The following is a 22,479-nucleotide window of genomic DNA, read 5'->3' on the forward strand; positions in this document are numbered from 1 at the left end:
GGACTTGTCTAAACACCGCAGTCCTTTCCACATACAAATTAAGATACATATAATAGGATAGTCAGAGAGGTTTTCCTTACATACATAGAATTCATTTATCTGTTGATAAAAACAACGTATTTCACTTGTCTGCAGAGTTAAATATTAGCATTCCCTTCTTTATTATTTTTTTCCAGGTGAAGTACAAAGTTTCAAAAAACAAACTTAAAGAAAACATCTCCTGGATGTTAGTATAGAAGAAGGTACCTAATGCTTGTTGACAAATGCAGTCTGATATGACTAACAGATATTAGGGTGGTGAGTCAGCACTTACTTTCAAGATGCTTGGATAGGAGCTGAGGGCAAAAGTAAGGCTTTGCAGACACTAGCAAAGAATGCCAAATCACTGGCCTCAGCTGTCCCGTTCTTAATCTTTAACCTTTCTTCCTTTCTTACTTTGGAAGGATATATTCTTCATTCCCACAGAAAACGGAGCCATTTTTTTTCCTAAATTTGGAACAGTGGGAAAAAACAATCAACTTATATATATATATATATATATATATATGAAACAAAACTTAAAAAAAAAAAAAAAGCCCACAAAAATCCATGCAACAACAAACAACAACAAAAAACACTAAAACAGTTTTACCTTTAAAATGAAGAAGGTATGCTTTCATTCCATTTCAATCCAGGTCATATTAAACTAAACTAAAAAAAAAAAAAAAGTTCAGCTTGTATTTATGCAGACCAATTAAGTATGAAAATATATGAGCAATAGTGTATTAAAAAATTACTACCCCTAATTTGCCTATATTCTTCCTTGAATGCTTATTCTGCATACAGGAGTAAGCTGAAGGTAACATGGAGATGGTGCTAGAGATAAGACATCTCCTCGCTGCAAATATCTCAAATATTTTGTTGCCCATATTTTCCTTCATGTCTATATCCCTTGTGCCCTCATGTTGGGGGAAATTGTGGTCTGTGCCTTATTCCTCTCTAGCCTCCAAAAATGCTGTCTTGATGTCTCTCTGTTGTCTGTTGTGTGACACCAACCGAGAAAGCACTTCCCAAGCCAAGGAATGGGAGTGGAGGGAGAATGAGAAAGAGTTCAAGGCTCATCCAGCAGCAACATGTTGGAAATGGATTGGATAAAAAAATCGCTTTGACTCCGGGAGAATAAAAGGTTGGTTTAGCCATGAATATAGAGAGATTATGAATAAAAGAGTAAACATGGAAATAATGTTCTTCCTGCCATTGCTTTTTTTTTTTGTCTATCTTTGTTCTCTATCAGTATATACTACCCAGATCTGCTAAAGAGATGCCTCCTTATGCTCCACAGGTTTCCTTGCTATTAGTTTGTGAGACAGTGTCAGGAATTAAAAAGAGATTGAAGAACAAAGTTAAGAGAGGCTGGTGAAATTTGCTAGTGGTACAGCTAAAATTTAGCTCATCCCTGACCACTACAGCTAGCCTTGGCATAAGAAATCATCATCTCCCTCAAATTCCAGGAAAACAGGAGGCTTTTTACATCATGTTTTTCACACAAGGGATCCCAGGGATAATGTGAGAAACCACAGAGATGAGCCACAGAATGACAAGAATATTCTGCATTATTTTAAATGTGTTAGTATCTTTTAATAAAATATGGAAAATCTTTAACTGCAATTATAAGTTACACTTTGAAAAAGTTCTATTATTCAATGCAGCTTTCACAAGAATAAAGTCATGCCAGAGCCAAGCCAGAAGGGTTTCCCTGGAAACATTTCTGTTTGAAGCTTTTATTGAAGCTTTTATTGGTTGCTGATGTAGCATATTTTACTCCGTCGTCCAGAGGAAAAAAAAAAAAAGATGAAAATTAAAAACAATGTCAGAAAATATAATGTCTGTAATTCTGTGTATGTATTTCATCTTGTTATGGCAATCATGGGATTACAGGCCCTGGTCCCAGTAGGATTTGTGTCATGATATGGCTAGAGTTTATAATTTAGCTAATGATTAGCTTCAAGTTCTGTTATCTACACATAGTAATAAAAAGCTGGCCTGAATTGTTGATCTCTGGTTCACCTGCTTGTAGGAAAAAGATTTTATCAAGCTAAAACAAATTGCTGGTGTAGAAAAAGAGTAATCCTTCATTCTTTCATTTTAAATTAGGAATATTTCAGACAAAATATAAAATAGGTTTTGGACTACTGCTTCTTTCTCAGAGGAAGGATATGAAACTTCCTGGCACAACCAGGGTATGGTTGTTTTTATTCCGCTCCCCTCCCCTCCCCTCCCCTCCCCTCCCCTCCCCTCCCCTCCCCTCCCCTCCCCTCTCCTCTCCTCTCCTCTCCTCTCCTCTCCTCTCCTCTCCTCTCCTCTCCTCTCCTCTCCTCTCCTCTCCTCTCCTCTCCTCTCCTCTCCTCTCCTCTCCTCTCCTCTCCTCTCCTCTCCTCTCCTCTCCTCTCCTCTCCTCTCTTTTGGAAGCTTATATAAAACATTAATTAAGAGTGTTGTTGTTTTTTGCTTGCTTTTTATTATTATTATTATTATTATTTTGCAGTCACCTTGGCAACTGAATTCCGTATTCATATTTTTTAGTGAGGGACATTTTTTACTATTGTGCATATGTATTTTTGCTCACCATTTCACCTGAACATAAACCTGGCAAGAGTCATCCACTCACGAATTCTGTTATTATAAGCCAGAGACCCTTATTCTACTCTGTAAAGATGGTCTAGCCCAGACTGCTTATTCCTCTCTACTTTTCAACATCAGATAACACACTTAAGACCAGAAGATCAACAGCCACCAGAGTCACATGTCACAGGGAAGATCAAGAGCATCATCAGTATTGTAGGCCCTTGTGGTAGAAGAGGATTTAGTAGATAAATTCCTAGATAATTCAATTACACATTCACCATCTCAAAGCTTCTGTTTCTTGGTAGAGAAAATTGTTATTTAGCAGCTAAACCCAGGGAATGAGGTCTATATGTTCTGGTTTTTATTACTTTTGTTCCAGTTTGCTGTGTCTTCTTGCATACCATTGCACCCACTGTTTCGCACATCTGTGAAATAAGTGAAGCTGCACAGGCTTCAGCTCAAACTTGTAGGAAAACTATAATCAGCCTTGCTTTGCTGCATATGTGCTAGCCAACAGCTGTGATTTCCTCAGATTTCCTATGTCTGTAAATTTTCTGAAACTGGAACTATTTTGATGTATCTAGTTATACATTCATTTTATCAGGCCACTGTATATAGTAACAAAGACAGATTAGGGGCTAGAGACTCTATGGTGTTTCTCCTATATTAACAATCAGACATATTCAAGAGGAATATCAATAGATAACGCTTTGAGATGCATTTAATTTACAATCCAGGTAGATGATTGCAGCTTCCATGGGCATGTTTAAACTAGCTCTGATCTCCCTGACCCAAACATGTACAACTGTATAGATGCAGCAACTATACCATTAAATTCACTGAATATCTTTCCTAACTTGGACATATGCAATCAAAATTAAGGCCTGTGCTATCATAATCGTTATGCCCTAAGTATAATGCAAAGGCAGTTAAAGCTAACACTGGCATGACCTGTAGTTACATCTCTGGAAAAGGTTCTAGACTTGTCAGAGGGAGATGAAGAGAGAGAGAAAAAGAGAGCTTCACTTATCCTGAAGTTTCTGATCCCCTGTGAATAATCAAATCCAAAAAGAAAAGGGGAAAAAAAAATGCCTGCACAACTGGACAACTACTTAGCCTCCCAGTCTATCATGCTCTTTGAACTCTATACTACCTGCTTTAAAACTTTTGGATATTGGAAGCCATGATGTTGTTATTGTATACCTTGGCTCATACCCCTAAGTACATTCTGGTTTTGGATGAGGACAATTGTTTTTTGAGACAAAAGCTTTCTTGTGTATCAGAACTAATTTGCATGAATTCCTAGCAGAAGAATATACAGTCTTGTAATGCTTTATTTATTGTCATTATTTTCTGTAATTGCACATGTAAGTATAGGCCAATTTTAAAGAGAAAATTTATTTCTACGGAATCAATGTTCTGCTTTTATATTTAAACTGACAAATAATTCATTCACAGGGTTATACAATGAATAGTTTATACTTCATATAGCCTTAATTTTGAGAAACAATCTTCATTTCAGCCTCAGTTTTACTCACCCACCATCTATACCTCTATGTCGCCCTCTCATTTTTATTTTGGGGAACCATTTACACAAAGAATAATGAGTAACTGAACAACAGCTTGAGAAAGAGCTGGTAATCTCAAATAAGTGTCACAGAACCTTAAATGTCTGTCATGAATCCTCTCACTTTGGGCCTTTAAGGCCAGATTTTTCAAGGCTTTTAAGCACCTATATGAATATCCACTAGGATTAATTACCATTCACAGATAGATTCTGACTCCAGAAAAAAATGGTTGAAGGGATTACATTTGTAAACATAAAGAGCATAGCTTATTCTTAAAAACAAAACAAAACCAAATCAGTACAGTTTTGCACAAATGTCTATTCCCAGCTGAATGTGTTGAAAAGGCTATCTTCTCAAGATCACAGTTTAACAGAAAAAGAAAAAAGAAACAGAAAAAGAAAAAAGAAACAGAAAAAGGAAAAAGAAACAGAAAAAGGAAAAAGAAACAGAAAAAGGAAAAAGGAAAAAGGAAAAAGGAAAAGGAAAAAGGAAAAGGAAAAAGGAAAAAGGAAAAAGGAAAAAGGAAAAAGGAAAAAGGAAAAGGAAAAGGAAAAGGAAAAGGAAAAGGAAAAGGAAAAGGAAAAGGAAAAGGAAAAGGAAAAGGAAAAGGAAAAGGAAAAGGAAAAGGAAAAGGAAAAGGAAAAGGAAAAGGAAAAGGAAAAGAAAAAGAAAAAGAAAAAGAAAAAGAAAAAGAAAAAGAAAAAGAAAAAGAAAAAGAAAAAGAAAAAGAAAAAGAAAAAGAAAAAAGAAAAAAGAAAAAAGAAAAAAGAAAAAAGAAAAAAGAAAAAGAAAAAGAAAAAAAAAACACACTACTGCATTATTATTTTTTATTAATAATACCAAGAATGCTGGAGCCACTGATCTTGAACACGTTCTCACTTTCCTCACTTGTGTGATTAAAGAGGCTGATCACAGATACCATCCTTCCCACTCTCCTCTAGCACTTGTGCAATTTGCTCTGCACAGAGGTGTTCTAGGACTGGATTCTGGTGGGAACCAATAGCTCACAGCTTGCAGACCTAAATGCCATCTCTTGCCTTTCAAATAGAAATACATGCTTGAACAGTGATGTGTAGGCATCCTCTCTGCAAATATTTTAACAAAAGAATGCACGTTTAAACGATAGCCTGGGAAATAATTAAATGGTCTGATCTTTCAAGATGCTACTGCTATTTGAAAGTATTTATATGCATGACATTCCTGTCTAAGAGCCACTTCCTAAAAGTTGTTTTTCTTCATCATCACAAGCAATAAATATTTGTGCAGAGATAGATAGTGAATGCATTGAGTTCCAAGCTGCTGATAATACTGTTGATACACTTAGTGTATTATCTTTGTACATTATGATGTTCCCATTTCTTCAGGCTTCTTTCTCAGGGGTACAGAACATGAAGATGTTCTTAAAATATCTTATTGTTCCAAAGCTTTGGAACATTGTCACATAAAATATGTCACATTTCAGTTATTTATCATGCATTTTCATATTTTCTGTCAATGTCTGGCAAACCTTACAAGCAAGAGCTGTAGAAAAATCATGGGGCTTCACTTCTTGAGAGTTATGGAAGACTGCAGTTACCTTTCATGTGACTAGGTTTTGATGAAAAGCGAATAGCACAGGAAAGACAGTTGTTCCAGTTTCACAAAACAGACAGGAAAGACACATCTGCCCTTCATTCTTCAAATGTTTCTCCAAAAATAGTCCTGTACTAAGCGGGATTTTTAATTATATGCAACATTTGAAAAATACATATAGGGCTCAGGAAAAAAAGATATTTCTTAAGGGTCCTATTCTTTAATAGAAAATATGGAAATAATTTATTTTAAGACAGGCCAACAGTCAGTATTATTTACAGTCTATATTCATAAAATTGAAGACATACTTTAACTTCTTTCAATGCAAAGAGGTTTAAACTTCACTTCAGACTGACTCTGAAAAGAGATGCCTCTGTGCATGTGAAAGAGTAGAGCCCTGCTATCAGTCCGTAATTTGTAATTCAAGTTCTTTCCTAAAGATTAGATTCTTATACTGTAACAGGTGTCCAAAAGCAGTCTTGACATTGGAAAACAGAATATGACTTATACTGCAGACTTTTTACAATATCTTATATATAAGTTTTAAAAACAACAGCTTTTAGAAATTATATTATTACATTGATTTGTCCAGTCTATATATTTCTTCTTGAGATAAATAAGTACAAACAGGGGAAGTTTTAATCTTCTGTATTGTCTCAACAGTAAAACAAACAAACAAAACAAAACAAACAACAACAAAACCTAAGATAAATATACTAATTCTGAAATTTTAAAAGCTTGTTGTTTTAAAAGTAGGTCATGTAAGGCACAGAAAATGCCCTTCAGCAACTTAGACTGAACAATGCCAGAGCTTTTCTTCTTTTAATATAAATAGCTTGAAATAGTTCTGCTTAATCATAGAATTTTTGAATTCTATCTTTTATTTCAAATCTTAAAAGACTGCTGTCTGCTTCCATCTGCATTTGGCAATAGTTTCATACAATCAGACAGTATTTTCAATGTGATCATTCATCATGCTCAGAAGTGTGAAGTTAAAAGACAAAGAGGAAGTGAAAACATATGTCGCAAGAATAACTTGATAAAAACACTTTATTTTAGTTAAAAAGACAACTTCTAACAAGAATAATAATCACAGCATCTTTGTTTTACTGTTGATTTTGCTTGATTTTGTCTACCTCATATTAAAATATTGCTTCTCAGAATTCGGTACAAAAAATAAAAGCAAGTATATGGAACCTGAAAGGAAAAGACAGCACCTTACGTTGGAAAAGTTGAAAGAATGGCAAAAACTTATTCCCTACATCTTCAGATTCATAAGAATAGTTCAAGCAAATAATATTGGTCACTTGAAATTGCTGTTTTTCGTATAATCTCTATAATCTTTATGTCATAGTAATAACAGTTGGAGCTTTGGCATTGACTTCAGTGGAGCCAGGATTTTAGCCCATATCTCACAACTGGCTAGGATGGAACGGGAAAATGATATTGAGTATTACATCTGTTGTGAGGTTTACACACAACTACCTATTATTACTATTTATTTTTTAAACCTATTGACTAATTCTATATTTAACAGAAGAACTTTTGGGGATTCATACAATAATATCCCAACCATTGGGATTCTTACAACAAAAGGTTTCAACTGAAAAAAATTTACCTTAACTCTCTTCACATCTGATGTAGACATTTTCACTTCACTGTGAACTATCTGAAAAATAAAATTACCCTTCAACTTTTTTCTTGTACATATCCAATCCCTTGATTTTACCTTAACAAATAAATACTGCAGTTGGAAAGGAAAGCATATCTACTATCATTTTTAGACAGAATAGTAAGACATGATCATGAAAACCTGAAGAAGAGTAGAGATTTGAAAACTGATGCAGTTTTCTGCAGCACCCTGCTGTTGAATATAGCAACAATTTTTGTGACAAACCTATCTAAACAAGTTAAATGTATCATCATTGTATCATCTATGCTGAATACAGTTCCTGATAAAATTTTAAATAAATCTGTGAGAAATTATGCATATAATGATAACATATTGGGAATTCCTGAAAAGGAGTTAATTCCTGCAATTTCATGAAATATCTGTTTGATATTCTGACTTGGATATGGAAAACGAAAGCTATATGTGTGTAGATAACACAGTAAGTTCCTCTCCATTTCTTTGTCTCCCATTTTCGCTCTCCCACTTTAATGCTGCTATGGTCAGGTACCTCTGTATTCTAACCCAGCAAATGCCCTTTTCCTCTATCCACTCCTTTCTTATAATTTTCTTCTTAAAAGTAGTCTCCTCTTTCTTCATTTAGCCATTGATAACTACCAAAACACATTATGCATTTTTGTACATGAACATTTCTGTTTCTAACTTTTTACTGCTAGGGCCCTGCTCGCCACATAGGCACACATATGTCTGGCTTTCAGTACCTGCGCTTGCCAAGCACAAAGTGAATACAGAACCACAGAATCACCAAAAGGCTGAGGTTGGAAGGGACCTCTGAAGATCATCTATTCCAACACCCCTACCAACCAGGATCACCTAGAGCACATTGTGCAGGATGGCATCCAGGTGGGTTTTGAATATCTCCAGAGAAGGAGATTCACAACCTCTCCAGGCAATCTGTCCCAATGCTTTGTCACCCTCACAGTAGGGAAATGCACTCTCATATTCAGCCAGAATCTCCTGTGCTTAAGTTTGTGCCCATTGCTACTCATCCTGTTGCTGGGCACAACTGAAAAGACCAGCTTCATCCTCTTGACACCCTCCCCTCAGATATTTATACACATTGATGTGGTCCCCCCTCAGTCTTCTCTTTTCCAGGCTAAACAGGCCCAGATCTCTCAGCCTGTCCTTGTACGACAGGTACTCCTGTTCTCTAATCATCTTTGTAGCCCTCCTCTGAACTCACTTCAGTAGTTATATGTCCCTCTTGTACTGGGGAGCCCAGAACTGGACACAATACTCCAGGTGTGGCTTCACCAGGGCTCAGTAGACGGGGAGGATCACCTCCCTTGACCTGGTGGCAACACTCTTCCAAATACACCCCAGGATACCGTCGGCCTTCTGGCCACAAGGACACATTGCTACATACATGTCAGTGGAGTTAACAATGAGCATAGATTTTTACAGCATCAGAACTCATGATTTCTAAAATGCAAATACATAACAAATAAAAATAAAAATAAAAATAAATAAAAATAAAAATAAAAATAAAAATAATAAAAATAAAAACAAAAATGAATAAAAATTAAAAATAATAATAAAAATAAATAAAAATAAAAATAAAAATCTGTTTTACATAACTGTGCTTACTCTTTGCTTCAAAATGAACACTTTCTAGAATAATCATTGGTGTTAGATACGTATTTAGATACACATGGAACTAGCAGTCAAATTTCAGTCAGGCTAGGTTAAAGATTTCTGCTTAAGTTGTTGAAGTGCAATATTCTCCAGTGTCAACAATGTATTTTTAACTGTCGTAATCCTGTAAAATTTTTCTTAAAGGCTAACGCAGGTTAGATAATTTTAGTCTCCTTTACAAATGGTGATTCATTAATTCATTTTTCTTCTGACAACTAGGTAATACTGTCCAGGTTTTCAGCAGAAAATCCAACTGGTTCCAAGTTTCAGAACCAATTATTATAAATACTTCTGTCTTTTAAATTTATGGACATATGAGGCTAAGTCTAGAATAAATGTAAAGTTCCAAACATCCTGTATACAGTGGAATGACTTTCTCCTGAGACTTGCTTAGTGAAACATTCTGAATATCTTCAGTTATCTCTGAAATATAACAGATGATTTTTGTGATTTGACATGGCACAGTGGGATGGGGGAGAGAATCAGAAAAAAAATAGTAAAATTGAAAACTCACAGGTCGAGATAGACAGTTTAATGGGACAGAAAAATAAGGCAAAATAATAATGATAATGATGATGGTAAAATAATATACAAAGCAAGTGATGCACAGTGCAATTACTCACCACCCCTGTTTGATTGCCTGCTAGATCCCAAGCAGCAACCACCACCTGAGTGGCCAACTCCCCCAGTTTTTATTGTTGAGCATGGTGTAATATGGCATGGGATATCCATATCCCTTTGGCCAGTTTGGGTCAGCTGTCCCGATTCTGTCCCCTCCCAGCTCCTTGTGGACCTCCAGCCTTCTCTCTGGCAGGGCAGCATGAGAAGCTGAAAAGCCCCAAAATTACTATAAGCACTGCTCTGCAACAACGAAAATATTGGTGTGTACTGGGTCTGGGATGGAGTTAACTTTCCCTGCAGCAGCTCCCAGTGCTGTGCTCTGAACTTGTAGCTAGAACAGCATTGGTATCATACCAGTGTTGTGTCTACTTCTGAGTAATACTGGCACAGCATCAGGACTCCGTCTAACCCCCCCCAGAGTCAGCAGGTTGGGGATGGGCAAGAGGTGAGGAAGGAACATCACCAGGGCAGCTGACCTAAACCAACCAAAGGGTTATTCCATACCATGTGATGTCACACTCAGCAATAAAAGATGGAAAAAGGAAGAAAAGGGGAGGGGTGGGCTCTTGTTGTGAAAACGTCTGTCCTCCCAAACAACAATTACGTGCATTGAGGCCCTGCTTCAAGGACGTGGTCAAGCATCGCTCATTGGTGGGAAGTAGAGAGCAATTTCTTTCCTCTGCACTTCCACACGTCTTTGCATGTTTTTTTTTCGTTTGTTTGTTTTGTTTGTTTGATTGATTTTTTCCCCTCTTCCCCTTTTCCTTTTCCCTTTAGTTTTATTATTTAATTAATAACAAATTTATCTTAATAATTATTTTTCCTTTAGTTAAATTATCCTTATCTCCACCCATGAGTTTCTTTCCTTTTCTTCTTCCCCTCCTCTTCTGAGGAGGCGGAATGAGAGAGCGGTTGTGGTGGGGTTCAGCTGCCTAGCAAGGTAAAACCACCACAGTGTGTTATCAACATTATGCTCATCCTAAATCCAAAACACAGCAACCTACCAGCTACTAGGAAATATAAAAAAATAAATAAATAACTCTATCCCAGCTGAAAACAGGAAAATGACTTGGCCATCTTGTATCACTATTATCAAAAATGTTGTCACATGAAACTATGAAATGCGACCTAATTCATCATTATAGCTGTAGAAAATATTCTAAATACACATATTTAAGGTTTCTAATTGAATTTCAATTACAGATATTAGAAACTTCAGACTTTGGGTTGAACTTGTTCATATTGCCCTTACAGATTCTGGTTAACAACATTTAAATCAAAACCTCTGTATTTTTTTTTTATTATTATATCTATATTGAAACTTTATCTTATTTTAATGCCTAACAGCTAAAGCAAAATAATATTTTTAATAATTCATTACAAATTTCATGAACATTTGGGTAAATTTGAATTTAGGAAAGTGAATCATCTCTTGTTTCTAATTCATGAAGTATTTGAGTTCATCTCCAGGAAGCACTGAAATCCCCTTAGTCAGTGAACAAATAGTTTGATTAAGTGTGGATTTTCAATCTAGCATAAGAATTTCAAGTTGTTTACACATGGACAATTTCAGTTGCAACCTGAGAGTGACTTTGAAGAAAACTCATTTTCATGCCAAAGACAATTCAAAAGCATTCTGGGTAAGTACCTCTAACAGGGTGGATGAGTTAATGTAGCTTAAACTTCTTTTTAACATCCTGAAAGAACATTATGGAAAGTAGGAAAACAACTTTAGTGCAAGAACAATCCAGAAAATATGTGCGATACTCTTATCATGTGTGTTAAAAAGTGCATTTTGACTGACCCAGGTAAACAACCTTCTGTTGTTTTTAGCTGTTTTCTCTAATGCCTTTTATTTTTGCATTTAATGATATTTACCTTAACTGTTTGTTAAATAAAATTTCAAGGTATTATGGCATCATCTATATAGTAGATTAGTGTCTGGGTTTGCTACCAAGTTATCTACTTTAGACATCATTAGCAAGAAGTTTACGTACTCATCATCATCCTTCAACCAACAAATTTATAACTTTTGAAAATGCTAGATTACAGCTGTACATCCTGCAAACATCCTTGTTTAAACAAACTGACTTCACTGACTTCCACTGACTTCACTACTGGACTACATCTACACTGAAAGTTATTACAGATCCAGAAAAAACAGAGAGAAAACTTAATGCAAGTGGAACTCACATTATACAGTATTTTGTGAGGAACTTGCAAACACAGATCACTTGTGATTATCATTAGCTGAAAACTTTGCTTAGGAATAAAATTATTTTATATGGAATTAAATAGTCATAAGGAAAAAAATGGATTGGATATCCAAACAGCTTTAAAAAAAAAAAAAAAGTGTCTCCTTTTAACATGAGCCATGCTTTTGAGATAATATTCCCTTTGTTCCCTTATTGTCATAAAATCCACATGGCCACAGCCCTGAAATTCTCTCTGTTGACTACACCAGTAGTGTATGTCATTCTTCCTGGCAATTTAGTGCACCAGCTAGCTGAGCAGCCACTGGAATGGTGGTAATAGCAGTATTTCTTTCACCAAGCTGCTTCTTCAGAAAGTGGGAGGCCTGGGCTGTTAGCTGCCTGCAGACGAGGGGTACTACAGGCAGTAGCCTCAAACTCAAGTAATTAATACAAGCAGTTTGCCAGCCAGTCAAAAAAAGGAAAAGCAGCAGAAAGAAGAATGGTGCCAGATTAATTGCTAGAAGATTAAGTTGGGAGTGAGTAGGCCTAAGAGTGAGAGGGATAGAGATGTAGAAAGCAACTAGGTACTTTATGAACAAATTTAGATAGTCTGTTATGGAATAACGATAAATACACATGAAAGAATGCAAAGGAAGTCAGTTTGTTCAGACTCCGTATTACATACCCAGAGTCAGAAACTGACTTCAAACTATAAATCTAAAAGATATGGAGAAGAGGGAACAGAGGGAAAACAGATGACAGAAATCCATGACCACTTTATGCTATCTGGTCAAATGACCCTAGTAGCCTCAAGAACGAGTATCCCTCCTAGGGAAACAAACAAAAACAAAAATAAAATAAAACAAACAAAAGTTTCTAGATTTAAATCAGTGTTTTAAGTGTTATGTGCATAAATACTATTATTGTTAAGGGACACATAAATAATCCTTTAAAATATTTGTAGGGTCTTCAGTAACAGATTTTTTTTTCTCATTAATCTTTCCTACAATAGAAAAGAAAAAAAAGAAAAGAAAAAATGCCTCAATTTTGGAGCTAGTATTTTCTGTCAAATGATGTAGCATCTGCAACCTTTGCTAACAAGAGATTAACAGATCATTCTTACTGATGTAGACTTCAAATAGAGATACAGTTTTACCCACGTTTTACTATTTAAAACAATCTGCAAATGTCTGTAACATGGGGAGAAATTGTTTAGTATGTGAGACCCAGATGTTGAAAGCAAATGTCATGTCAGTTTCTGATTTCTCTTCCCCTGTATGTTTAATTTGCCCCGTCAGAAATATGTGTAGTTTTATTAAACTCTCTATCCAATACAGATACAGTGTGTAGTCTGAGGTCAATGGCATCTCCCTATGTTTTGGTTTCAATTCTTTTTTGGCTACTTTGTCTTGTCTAGAACATGCATCAATAACTTATAAAACAGATTTTTTTTTACTCTTTCTGCCCCAGATTCTGAAAAATTTCTACTTAACTTTATGCAAGCTTAGTAACTTCTTCACCAGAGATATGTATAGTATTTCTCAGTTCTCTGTTTTGAATTTAATACGTTTAAACAAAGTATTTGAATATATATATATATTAGTGTGTCTGTGTGTGTGTGTCTGTGTGTGTGTGTGTTTAACATCTATTAATATAACCTCATTTAGCATTTTTAACCTGAATGAAAAATTCAGCCAGGTTTCAAAATTCAGAACTGATGGGAATCCAGAAACTGCCTTGGAGAAGATGTGTGTCTAGAACTCCAGTCAGAATACCAGAAAAGTGTTTTTATTTTTTTTGTTTGTTTGTTTGTTTTGCTTTGTTTTGTTTTTGTTTCCTGCAAAAGAAGACTTTAAAAATTAGTAGTTTTAGAGTCTGAATTAAATTGCAGAAAAGGCATTGTAACCCACATCACTCTTCTGAAGTCTCAACACCTGTATCCTAAAGAAAATCACAAATTGGTTCCTTTCACCTGAAGCTCTCCTAAATGGCACACATAACTAGGTGCAGGAGTCATTTATGAAGAAGAGGTTGCTATCTTGGCCATCTTATCTTCTTTCTCAGAAAGAAGGTCCTTTTCCCTTTCTACACTGTGTAGATATTCTCTCTTTTCAGAAGGAAAACATTATGCCTCACTGAAGTCTGTGTGAAAGACGTGATTTCACTCTTATCTCAAAGTACTTCACACACTCACAGGGTACTACATGGAGACCCAAATGTCCTCTGACACAAAACCACTCATAGGAGGGCCGTAGAAAGTTGTCTGTGACTTAAAACAAATGTCCTTACCTGATGCCTGGGATCTCCCTGTTTCCCAAAAGTGCTCATAACTGAGATGTTAATTCTTCTGTCTCCTGAACAAGCTAGGAGAAAATAACATAATAATAATAATAACAACAACAACAATAAAAAAGTATGAGCCAATACTTCCTTAGATTAAGATTTAAGATCTGGGATGTGAAGTTTTCAAAACAGAGTACTATTAAATAAATCTGACAAACAAGGACAGAGTGAAGTCCTCCAAACCTATCAGATGGATAAATTGATAGGGAGAGTATTAATCTAAAACACACCTTTCTCTCTGTGAAAGATCTCATCATCTGTGGATCACCAGCACAGGTTACTCAAGAGTCCTGAAAAAAAAAGAAAAAAAAAAAAAAAAAAAAAAGACTTAAAAAAGACAGCTTAAAGCACTCAGGTCAGGGCCACAAGGTGTTAAAGTTCTGATCTGAGTTAAGTACAGGAATGGAGAGGCCTGAGTTTAACAAGCAAAGGATGTAAATGAAAACACAATCTGAGCACTTGAATATGATTGTGAGGAGGGCAGTGACATGATGAAAGGCAGAGAAGAGCTGGGAAAAAAAAACAATTCTCAAGATGTGGAAATCTAAAGATAATAAAATCTGGAGCTTTAAAATAAGATATACAAAATATATAACAAAATAACCTGACAGAAAGCAAATTAGGAAATATCCAGGCATAGATATAACAACTAAATCCAAGGAGTTAGTAAAACTATGTAAAGTTCACTTACAGAAAATCACAAAGGACAACTCAGTTTCACAGCATGGAAATGATTCCTTTGGAATGTAGAGAAATATTTCCAATCCAAAACACATAATATAAAACAGGGCTACAATTTAATACTTCAGATAGAAATACAATGATAACACTAATCATTCCAGTTTAATTTTGTTGTTTAATTTTGTTACATTAGGGAATATTTTTGCATTACAGTATACAAAAGAACAATCATTGTGTTCCCAAGAGCTTTAAACCTTTTGTTTGTTTTGGTTTAGTTTTATAGCTATAACAGTCCTTTACAGATCTTTTTTTTTTTTTTTTTTTTTTTATAAAGATAAGTAAAGAAAAGTTAAAAATTGTAACTGGTGTTCTGGTGTTACAACAGGAAATATTACACAACATGATATGTCAGTGTATATTCATATAATATGAATTAGTGTTTTGGTTTTTTTTTTTTGTTTGTTTTGTTTTATATCCCCTGCCAAGATACAAGGCACCTTTGGAAATGTGTGTTGATAAAGTAGATTACCTTGGCCCTTACCCTGCCTCAACCACATATCCCTCAGCCCTGCCATGAACCTTATTTTTAATTATGATTAATATATATAGAACATGCAGAGCAAAATTATGCCCTGCAAAGCAAGTGTAGGTCTCTCATAGAGTTCAATGGAAGCTGCGTGCATGTGTCAGAGGATAGAAATTGGCTCAATATGTTTAATAAAAATCATCTCTTCTGCCCTCTGCCTCCAGGCAGATTCCCATTTGTAATCCTAGTATCATCCACGATTAATAAGACACGTATTAAAAATGACAACTCTCTTTCTCCCTATCGTCTCTGAACTGATTGCTAATAAATATGTTAATATGTTAATAATTAAAATCTTCTCTCCCTGCAATCTCCTTGCCAGTAGCAGATTCCCAACACCTTAGAGCTCCCACCCTTAGAGCCATAAAAAAAAAATATCTAAAGTTAAAACCATCCTCTTCAGTTGTAGAAGTCTTTTGCCATCCATTTTTTGTCTTCAGTTCCTAGAAATATTTTGGCAGCAGATATGACCCCTCCCCAGTGCATCTCTCAATTTAACTGCCACTTCTTTGAGCTAATTTTAACAGGCTGCTTCAAAGCAGGAACAAACCAAAGTGCTCAAGAGGTCAAGAGTTCCTTTGCTACATGAAGCTTGAACCCTCAGATAAGCACAGTGTGCAAGTACAAGGTAGCCAGGATAAAAGCTAAAGTGGAAAAAAAAAAAAAAAGGCATGCCCACCACTTTCTTGCCAACCTATGTATTTACCACGTGGAAAATTTATCTCATGAGCTCATTAATGTGTTTTTTTTTCAGCTGAGCAATAGGTTTTCTGTGATAGGTTCTTCTCTTCCAGCCCATTACTAGCAGGTAAAATTTTGTCAATTCTATTCTTTTCTACAGTCACCATTGACAGCACAAATACTGCTTAGCTAGCATCCTTGAACACCTGACTATTCTAAGTTATATATTGAAAAAGAGACAAAGATGGCTATCATTATAAAAATACAGAAAATGCAACTATTTAGTATGTCAGGTGGCTGGATTACCCAAAAGCAAATAGCAGTTATAATTTGTCTTTCATTCTGGAGAGAATAATAAAAAAACAGGAATCAACAGCTTTCTCAGGTGCATAAAGTTAAAAGAACAACTTCACAAGTGTGAGGGTCTCAATGGATGTGACAAGAGGGAATGCTGAACAATTAACAAACATTAAATTTACCACAGCCAATGAAAAGAAGACTATAGCAATAACTCAATACTTCAATTTGATATCACTCCAGAAATGCTCAACGTTTTTATTTTATTTTTTTAATAAAAGGGTGGATAAGTGGGGAGGTGGGTAGAGATTCCTCCACAACATTAGAAAGCTCTAATGTAACACCATTGCAGTAGGGTTCAAGGAGTGTATCCTGCAGCCTTTCCAATAAAACTTGTGTTGGTATTCAGATAGTGCAGATACTCAGCAGTGTTAATTTTAATTGCAATAAAGGCTACTAAGACTTCATGTTTATCTTTACTGTCAGTACTCTGACTGTAGATTACACAGTTATTTAGTGTTAAAGCTGAGACAGCAAATGGAGTAATGACAGTATTGGTTTACTATGCTTTGGAAGGAGGAAAAGAAAGGAGTTTGGGGGAATCTCTGAAACAAGATATCCAACTGTGCTTGAAAGACAATGAACAGGTCCATGCACTTCAGGAATTATGAATCCTGCTTCCATGTAGACAAGTGTTTTCTGCTACGCTCTGAATTTGCATATCAAAATGCAAAAAATGACCTATTAGAAGTCTGTCAAGAGGAAAAGAGAATTATGCCAGAGAAGTGGAGTAGAGAAAATAATAAAGAGTGTGTGACAGCAACAGAAAGAGACATGTTTTGCTGTGGAAGAACAGGTTATCTCCATAGGACTACTCAGATCCGGGAAGTAATGTCCTTGGAGAATGCCTGCAACTGCCTTTTAAAGGTAGTTTCCTTTAAACATTTTTTTTTTCTAATGAGTTTTATTTCATTGCAAAAGACATTTTGATTACTGACTACCCATCTTCCACTTTGTAGGGAAGAGAGTTGTAGGATGTGAATATGATGTGGAGGACTGGAAGTTAAGATGGGACTGAAAGTTAAGATCAGTCTTAAAAATGAGAGTATTGGATGAGTCAGATAATCATTTCTGGTTTGGTATTCAATAATGAATATATTCCCTGAGAACAGGAAAAGTCATATGTGCATTCTGCCCATGGAAGAAAAACAAATGTGTATATCTCCTTGTAGACAAAATACATATAGAAGTTATGAGGGACTGAAAATTTTCTAGAGTATTCCAAGTCTCGTTTTAAATTCTATAACAAAGATGCATAATTCTGTATCAGCTTTATTTTGTAAGAGGATTTAAAAACTAAATAGATTTTCTTAACCCTACTTCTTGCTTGGGATTCTGCAAAACCATCTGTCCCCCATACTTCCGAATACACCAGGGTGGACTGCAAAATGAGAAGTTAAGAACCTAGTCCAGAAGAACAACATTCATGGGCATTTTGGATGTCTCAAAGGAATCTATTGGAGCTGAGAATTTGGCCCAGTATACTGAGTGCAGACTCTTTGGAAGAGTTCCTGCTGGCTGTCACATACCATGTAGCTGTTCAGAGCTGAAAGCTGCAACTATTAAAATACACTTTTAATAGTTGAACTTGTAAAATTTAATAATATTAATAATAATGATCTTGTAAAGTAATGAAGAAAAAGTATATGATTTTCTAAAAATGGAAATATATTAAATAATCAATTGTTATTTATTTATTTTTCCTAAGGAGAAAGTTACTTTTATCTGCTTTTCAGTAATGATATTAAATAGTCCTGTAATGTTTAGTACAGACAGCTATTTCAAACTAAAAATGACAATTTGCATTTACTGTGCAATCTATACACTCTCCAAGGAAAGATTCTCTCATTAAATGTAACATTTGGTTCAAGTTCCTGTAAGATTAAATTTTATTATTGCATTTTTTTTTAAAACAACATGAGCCTTGTAACAATTAGAACTGATTATAATCAAGTTCAAGATGGGAAACATTTCCCATGACCTCCCCTGAAGTCTTTGAATGTCCTTTGTCTTACGTTGATTCTCTTACATATGCTTGCCCTGGACTTTGCTTTAGGATGACATTTAGGGTCAAACCAGTTTCATGATCATAGTTTTTGCAAGTTTTTATTATTATTATTGTTAATTTTTTTTCTAAATGGGATTTTTTTCTTACTCTACCAGCCTAGTCAATGTCCCTTATTTAAGGTGTTGTGGAAAAAAATGTACTCATCATATATGTTAGGCTATCAAATAAATACTTTACAAAATGGCGTTAGTTGTAATAACTGTCTTCCTCAAAGTCAGTCTGTTGATTAGGCCATATGACTAATAGTTAGCAGTATTAGTTTGTCAGTGTAATGGAAATAGAGTTCCCAACAAGCAGCCTCTAGCTTTAAATAAAATTATAAGTGCACACTTAAAGGATATTGCAAGCTTCAGGAATGTTCATTTATTTAAAAGACCTGAGGGAGTATTTATATACTCACTATTTCCACTCTGTCTTTTAAGAGTCCCTCACCACTACCAGAAAGGGACACCCGCTGGAAATAAAAATCAAGGACAAAAATAACCACTGGTGGTTTCTGCTAAATTGTAGCTTGCCGCTGCTGGAATCTAATGTATGTGTTCATTTAATTCCTACAGTCATGCTCTTATATTCAGCATTGATATCTGCAAGGTTATTCATGGTATTCTACAGCAAAGTGCTCTGATTTGGATTCTTTATATTGGGAAACTTTTCAGTGCATTAGGTAAAGGGCTCTTGTTTAAAGTCCCAATAAAAGGCACACGTCCTAACCACCATTATTCATCTATTTTCTATAAGACTGGCACCTAAAATGTTGCTTTTCCATTTTATGTTTATGTTTGCAATAATATTAGTTAGATTTCTAGATAAAAGAAGAAAGCGTTGTGTCAAGAAAATTATTCCTTACTTAGTGGAAAATAAAAAAATAAAAATAATAATAAAAAAAAAACACTGGAGGGAGATGTGCAGGAAAAAGAACAGCTTCAATGTGCATGTTGTTGATCCAGAGGACAATTTCCAACATTTAGTCCCTTGCTCTTAAAAAATAAACAGAACAAACAAACAAACAAAAAGTAAAATTCTAATTATAAGAACAATCAGATATCATCAAACGTGTAACAACCAAACTACAGTGTTTTGTTGATCTTTAAAACTATTTTGTAAACAGTTCACACATCCAGATTCTTACTGCATGGAGCACATGTTTTGGTGCAATTTGGGGAAATTAAATTATATAACACTTGTCACTCCAGCTTCAGTTTGGTAATTAGGTACTTTACACAGAGATTGGGAATATCCATACATTTAACCCTGAGCTCAAGTGTAAGCACAGTTATGAGTTAGCCTTTATTAGAAAAGAGACAGATGAAGAAAGAGAAATGCATTATTACACCAGGAAGTTAAAAAGTGTTTGAAGATTTTTTTTTTTTTTACATACTTCATATAAAGTAGACACAGATATGAGAGCTCTTGATTTGCTTGCTTCTTCAGCAATCCTTTCATGATCAAGAATAGAAGTCATCAAATCATGAGCAAGATTAGAGGTGAATATTACAAAAGTGGAAGTTAGTGATAAGATGATATTCTACTAAAGGTAATGACTTTTCTCAGCTTATTGAAGTTCAGTACATTGTGTCTTGAGTGAACAGATTTCCTTGAGGTAACTAGAAAGAAAATCAGGAGATATATATATATATTTATTATTTTCCCCAGTGTGTACTAAGTGTTTCATAAAGTAAAAATATCTAAAATATAATGAAATACTTAACATATATCTTGAATAGAACTGACGTGATGTTGTCCAAAATTCAGATTCTGATAATGTGGTCCACTGCCCCTCACAGAGCTAGACCTGTTGAGCTGAGATCCTCAAGACCTAATTGATGTATCAGTGGAGCATCTACCTGGACCCCTCTGGGGCTCTTCTCCAGCCAAACTGATCACCAGGATGTGTGCCTTTGAAGCACTCTTACCATGCACATCTTCCACCTGAGCTGGTCTACCTGGGCAGCCATCACCTTCTCTTAATCACAGCAAAAAAATGTAGTAGTACTCAGAAGTTCTGTCTTCTCTATACAGCAAGGAAAGTCTCACCCCCAAAGTAACAGGAGACCCCACTTCCCCCTCTACAGCAAGTATTTCAACCTTTGCCACCAGCTCTCCAAGACAACATCCCAGCAGGAGCCTCTGAGAAGAAAAGACTGCGTGCTGGCCACTCCTGGGCAGCTCATATATTTGGTATGAATCAGATGTGGATGATTTACAGCAGCTTATTTTGGTGTGTGTGTATTCATATATGCATATGAATACATATACATATGTACATATGTACATCTGTATAGACACATTTAATACTACACTTGTTACATATGAGGGGAAGAATAGAAAAGACTGAGAAGTGCTCTTTTGGGGAGGGATTAGAAAAACACCTGAGTTAGCAGGATTAAAAAGACATTTGAAATAAATAAGAAGGATTAAGGATTTCTCTCACTGCTTTAAAGAGTACTTGCACACTAGCTCTAAGTACATGGTTCCTGTGAGTCCCAGCAAAACACAAGATACAAACAAAGAAAAATTATAGCATAAAACATTGAAGTGATTTAAAACAGTGACACCAAGCATGTACTGAGTCAGTACAATCCTATCATTAATGAACATGTTGCAAGTGGCTTCTGTTAGCTACAGGAACATTCCAGTTTTCATCCTGCTGATGGCTTCTCTGTGAAAGCAAAGGCTTTTCAAGTGTGAATGCACTTTAAAGTACTTTTACCTTGCCACAGTTACATTAAAACCTCTAAGGGTACCTAAAAAGTCGTATTCCAAGCCCTCTTTTTTCTCAGTTAATATAAAGTTTATTTAGCAAGTTTTAATTTAAAACCTGAAAGAGAGTAGTTTCTCTACACAGAGCAGATTCACATTTATTCTTATCCAGGGAGTATACACCTGGAACATATCACTCACTCCTGCCTTTTCTGTTGCTGTTCTATACTGCAGGACTGGGCAGCTAGCTGACAGTTTGATAACACAAGCCACAGTGGGAGAATCAGCTGAGATATAGACACAAGTGCACCTTTAAATTCAGCTTTGGAAAAAAAAAATCAAAACTGTAAGATAATTTAAAAAAAAAAAATGTTAGAACACCACATGTCTTTTTTTTTTTTTTCAACAATGATTCAGTAGAGAAAGTCCTCTGAGAATTTTTCTTAATATTTTCAAATGATATATAGCACAGTGGTAGTATACAATGGAAGAGAAATTACAGTTATCATTTCAGATGAGGTATGTTGAAAGAACTAGGGCTGATGCAAGTTGGCAGCCTTGGAGGTTGCTTTCTTATTACTACCATCTGTGTCAACTTCAGTATCCATTACAAGGATGAAGAAGGAGAAGTGCTTTCTTGAGTACGTGACCCTGTTTACGTGCAGACCTTAAATATCTGCAGCAGAGACTGGAAGTGTGCTCATTCCCCACTAAACATAGTGAGAAATTCCAATGGCCAGATAACCATTCAGTTTATCAGCTTGTAAACAAAATTCAGTGATAATATTGTGCTTTTCTTCTTTTCCAGAAGACTTTCCTCTGGATTTTTTTTTTTCCTAACAACTGTCAAGATGGTGATGAAAAACAATCTCTTTGCCTTCTTGAACCTAATGTCTCTTGCAACAGCAATCTTTTATATAACCTAGTAGAGTAGTAGAGTAGTGCTTTAAGTTTTCTTTTTTTTTTTTTTTGGTTTGGTTTGGTTTTAACAACAAAACATTCATGCCAGATGAAAGTAAGTGAAGGAAAAACATTGCACCTAATATGTGAAACAGTTGGCTTATAAATTAGTTTGGAAGCAGCCTGAATTATTTCAGGGAATTTAAGTGGACTGTAACCAACTGCAAGCTTAATGTCCAAAAGAATACTGCTGATACTGGATTTTTAGAGTCCCTTAC

The 22,479-nt window shown here is 35.3% G+C and overlaps 1 long non-coding RNA gene across 3 annotated transcripts; it reads right to left on the minus strand.

Moving 5' to 3' along the window:
• Nucleotides 1-248: 248 nt before the first annotated feature.
• Nucleotides 249-14,519, minus strand: LOC310892717. 3 transcript variants are annotated; one of them, XR_014578322.1, is made up of 4 exons: nt 14,459-14,508; nt 14,175-14,248; nt 632-690; nt 249-486 (listed from the first exon to the last, which is right to left on the minus strand). It is a non-coding gene; the product is annotated as an uncharacterized lncRNA (long non-coding RNA). The 3 variants fall into 3 exon arrangements; XR_014578324.1 differs by lacking the exons at nt 249-486; nt 632-690 and adding exons at nt 6,856-6,941; nt 7,363-7,413 and having other exon boundaries at nt 14,459-14,519; XR_014578323.1 differs by having other exon boundaries at nt 14,175-14,508.
• Nucleotides 14,520-22,479: the final 7,960 nt, after the last annotated feature.

Source organism: Anser anser, assembly GCF_964211835.1.
Source record: "Anser anser genome assembly, chromosome: 1".
In the NCBI taxonomy this organism is placed as follows: Eukaryota; Metazoa; Chordata; class Aves; order Anseriformes; family Anatidae; genus Anser; species Anser anser.